Below are 5,000 nucleotides of genomic sequence, written 5' to 3'. Positions count from 1 at the left end.
TAGTTTTAGTAATAATAACAGTTATGATGATTTCAAGAGTAATGCTAATAGCCTTGTTAATAATGTCATGATGATGATTATTATAATCATGATGATAATAGTTATGAGGATGGGGATGAGGATGATGATACTAATGATAATGATAATGATAGTTATAATAATTACAATAGTAATGCTAATAGTCTTGTTAATAACGTCATGATGATGATAATGGCAATAATGATGACAATCACGCAACCGTCCCTTACTAGACATGTGGTGTTGGACCCTGTTGTCTTTCGTGCGAGGAATAGATTTTGACCCCAAGGTCACAGTCCTCATTTCAAGCAGGATGAGATGTCTTGGCTCTTCGTACAGACAATATTGACAATTTTTCCCTCCTTACGCGAAACTTCCCGTTATATTTACTTACTGGAGCTGCACTGAATCAACAGTCGCTTTTTTTTCCTTTCTGGTCTGATGTTGCCATAACATGATATTAACAAACACAGATGTTGTTTTTCTATAATATATAAGATATATTTATTTATTATAAATAATTATATATATATAATATATATTTATATTTATATATTGTATGTATGTATGTATATACATAATACATAATTTATATAATATATAAACATATATGTATATATATATATATATATATAAATATGTATAAATATAATATATACATATATACATATATACTATATATACATATATACATATATGTATTATTATATTACATATATACACACAACACAACAACAACACACACACACACAAACACATATATATATATATATATATATAAAATATATAAATATATATATCATTATATATGTAGATTATATATTAATTATGCGTATATTTGTGTTTGTGTATGTGTGTGTAATCGACCAAGTGCCTCCTCATGATTTCGTTCCATTTGCGTCGAGTGAGGATCCCGGGAAGGAAATCTTGACAGAGGTATTTCGAACTCCCCCTTTCTCTGAGTTCAGCTAAAGAGGCGAGGCAGCGACGTTCTCCCGAGAGGAACGTTCGGCGTCCGTCACGTCACGCCCCGAACGGCCCGAGGGAACTTGTGTGGTCTCGAAAGGCAGCATTTCTTTCGCGTTACCCGGATTGAGGCAGAACCAGCGCGGGGGGGGGGGTGGGGGGCGTTGGTGGGGGGTGGAGTGTTAGGGGGAAGACGAACCCGCGAAACCCCGACACCTCCATACCGAACCCGAATACAACCCGAAACCGACCGCAACCACCCACCCGAAAACCGCCACCGGAACGACGAAACCCGCCCGAACCCCGAACCCCCGAACCACCCCAACCCCGCGAAACCGCCCGACGAACCACCCCGAATTTACACCACCCGACGAACACAACGGCGGACCCAATACACGAACCCCAGAACCGAAACCCGACCGAAACCGGCTGACGACGAAGCCACGGACCAACGAATTATAACGAGACAACGCGAATACCGAAAACGCTGAAGACCGAACGAATTGGTGGGACCGACGACCGAATCACCGAACCGTACCGTGACCACCGAAACCGGACCCGACGACCGACCGACCCCAACCCGAACCGAATACCCCGAACCCCCCCGCCGCAAACCACACGAAACCCCCACCGAAACCCCCCGAACCGAACGCCACCACCTGACCGACGAACCGAACCGAAAACGAATCGACCCAGAGACCGAACCCCCCTGCACCGGACCCCGAACACGCCACACACACGAACGAACACCCACACCGTCACGAACCGCCCCGAACCGCCGAAATCTACACGAACCGACGAACACACCCACCCGAAAACCGAAAACCCGACCCCCCACCCGAAAAACACCGCCCCCCACGAACCCCGCGTAACCACCCACACCGACCGACCCAGAACAAACGCAAACCGAACCACCGAACTTCCCGAAAACGACACCCGACCCCGACCCCCCCGAACCGAATCCGCACGCCCGGGACCGACCGACAAAACCGGGAACCGGAACAACACCACACCCCCCGAATAAACAGCCCCACCCCCCCCCCGACCACACCGACCGAAACCGTCCCAACCCGCCGAATCGACCGACACACCCGACCGAAACCCCGAACTCGTCACGAACCACCGAATTCCGAACCGAACACACACCACCGAATCCGATCTACACACGAACACCAACCCCCGACCCCCGACCGAATCCCGAAAAACGGACCCCCCGTAACAACCCGACCACAACCACCCGACCCGAAACCCGCGAATCCGCCCGCCGAACCACCGCCGAACCCCGAACCACAACCGAAACCTCCGCCCCGGGGAGACCGAACACCGCGAAACCACACCGCCGAAACACGAACACCGAACGCCCACCGAACGACCGAACTGACCGAACCGCCGACCGAAACACCCCACACCGCCGCACACACACAGCGAACCGAAACCCGAACCGACGCGAACCCTCACCGCCACCGCCCGCACCCGACCCCCGCCGCCACCGACCGGAACCGCCCACACACAACCGAACTACAAAACCGCCCGAAACCGTAATTTGACGAACCCCCGAACGAACCGAACAACCACGACGACCCCGCGACCGACCCCGAAACCGAACCGAATACCGAATTGAATAACGAGACACACCGCTCGATACCGACCGATCCACGACCACCGGAACCCACCGACCGAAACCGAACCGACCCGAACCAAACAAAATACACCGACCGACGACGCACCCCCGACCGCCGCCACCCGACTTGAATTTACTGTGGTTTCCTCTCTCTCTCTTCTCTCTTTCTTTTTTATCTCTCTCTCTCTCTTTCATATATTCTCTCCTTTCTCTGTCTCTCTCTCACTTTTCTCTCTTTCTCTCTCTCTCTCTCTTTCTCTCTCTCTCTCTCTCTTTTCTCTTTTCATCTCTCTCTCCTCAGCTCTCTCTCTCTGCTAGCTTCATCTTTTCCCCTCCTCTTTTTCCTCTTACTTTTGTCTCTCTTGCGGTAAACTGTCTAACCTTGTGACCTTGTGGGAATAGCTTATATTTTCTGCCTATTATTGTTTTCCCTTCATTCCCTAAACTGTCTGACCTCGTGACCCTGTGACCTTGTTGACGTTGCCTGTGGGAATCGCAGAATTTTCTGGTTCTTTGTTGTTCTCGCTGTCGTTCATAATGATGATGATGTTTATTCTCCCTCTTGCAATTGCAATCACTGTCTCCTATTCGGATAACCCCCCACCTCGTACCGCAAAAAGGACGAAACATAATTAGAATAAAAGCTCGAAGGAGGTGAAGAGGGAGACGAAGAAGAGACCAAGAGACGGGGCGGAGGTCAGCTGAAGATGGGAGATAGAGAGCGCACGCAAAGGGTTCTTTCTTCGGGGAATAAGCCAGGACGGAGAGCAGAGCTGAAAGTGGGAGGCCGAGTTTCAGAGAGACAAAGCACGAGGCTTCCATCATCGCGGAACCAAGGTTTTTTAAAGGAAGGCGAGAGTGGGAGAGAGAGAGAGAGAAAGAGAGAGAGAGAGAGAGAGAGAGAGAAAGGAAAGCATTATTCACCGTTGGGCCTCCTTGGAAGATCCTGGAAGGGGGAAGCACCCTTCTCCTTCTATTCCTACAACCTTCTTCTCTACTTCTTCTTCTCTCTTTTTGTCCTTTTATTCTTTTTTCTTCTTCTTTCATTCTTTTTTTCCTCTTCTTCTCTCTGTTGTGTGTGGGTTGGTAGGGGGGGGTGGTTGGGGGGATTCTTTTGTTCTTTATTGTTCTTCTTCGTCTTTTTCCTTTCCTTTCTTGATCGCTCTGCTTATTTTTCTCCTCTTTTTTTCTTCTTTATGTTCGTCATCTTCTTCCCCTTTTATTTCTTCATATTTTTCGTATCCTTCTTCTCATATCTCCATCTTATTGTAATGATAATAATAATGATTATTATTATTGTATCTTCATCATCTTCTTCACCTTCTTTTTCACCATCTTCTTCACCTTCTTCTTCACCTTCTTCATCATTATTTTCTTCGTTTTCGTTTTCTCCTTTCTTCTTCGTCTTTTTCATCCTCTTTAGCCTCCGTGCCCCGCCATGGATGCCCCCTCTGACCTCCCTCCCCCTCCCCCCACTTACCTCACTCCCAAACCCCCGCCTCTCTTACAACATCCTCATGCTTCACTTTCCGCTCACTTTACACGTCCAACTTTATCTCTTCATCAATGAATGGAGACTCCAGGCCACGCCCACTCCACTTAGGGGCGGAGCTAAAAGGGCGTAGCGAGGAAACACTTAGGAGATTTACTTATTCATAGTTTTCTTTAGGCCTTCCTTGTATCGCCAGTCTATCGTTCATCATCAGTGGGATTATTGTTTGTCTGCAGTTTTTTTTTTCTTTCTTTCTTGTTCTTATTTTTTTCTTCCTTCTTCTTTTTTCATTCTTTTTCTTCTTCTTCTTCGTCATCTTTTTCTTCCTTCTTCCTCATCATCTGCTTCTCTCTTCTTCTTCTTCTTCTTCTTCTTAACAGTGCGGATTTGATATTGTTTATTGTTTATTGTTTATGTCCTATTGTTTACTTGTATAGTGTGGTTAACGGCTCGTTTCATTGTTCCAACACGGGCATTGTTCCTTGGTATCTGAATAATGTTTACTTGCCTCACTTTCCTTTTCCTTGGGATTTCCAACACCACTTTGCATGCTGGGAGGGGGAACAGCCGAGCCTCCTCATTAACCAGGAATGTTTTGTTTTTTAAGCCTATCGACCTAAGAGAAGCTCGGTCCGCGGGCTTGCGTCGGGGGGGAGGGGAGGCTTGGAGGTAGAGAAGGGGGGGAGCCACGACTCTTTTTGGAACTCGGCTTGACTCACGAACAACCCTCCTACTTCTTTTCTCCTCCCCTCTCCTCGCTCCCTCCTTGCCCTTCTCCCTACCCCGCCCAAATAACTCGCCCAAACTTATGTGTTTAAACAATTCGCCTTTTTATCGCACAGCCCGGAGCGTTTCTGGATTGGCACGCTCTGACAGCCCCAATTATCATATATCCAGATTTTT

General features: G+C 47.6%; 1 protein-coding gene across 3 annotated transcripts in view; it reads left to right on the top strand.

Annotated features, from left to right (window-relative positions):
- The window catches only part of LOC147469882 (uncharacterized), a 126,346-nt gene that overhangs the window by 120,848 nt on the left and 498 nt on the right, over positions 1-5,000 (top strand). The window lies entirely within an intron of this gene.

Source organism: Penaeus japonicus, unplaced genomic scaffold, assembly GCF_977035675.1.
Source record: "Penaeus japonicus unplaced genomic scaffold, GWHDUDI00000001_assembly GWHDUDI00000018, whole genome shotgun sequence".
Lineage (NCBI taxonomy): Eukaryota > Metazoa > Arthropoda > Malacostraca > Decapoda > Penaeidae > Penaeus > Penaeus japonicus.
This window is presented reverse-complemented; position numbering and strand designations above follow the sequence as displayed.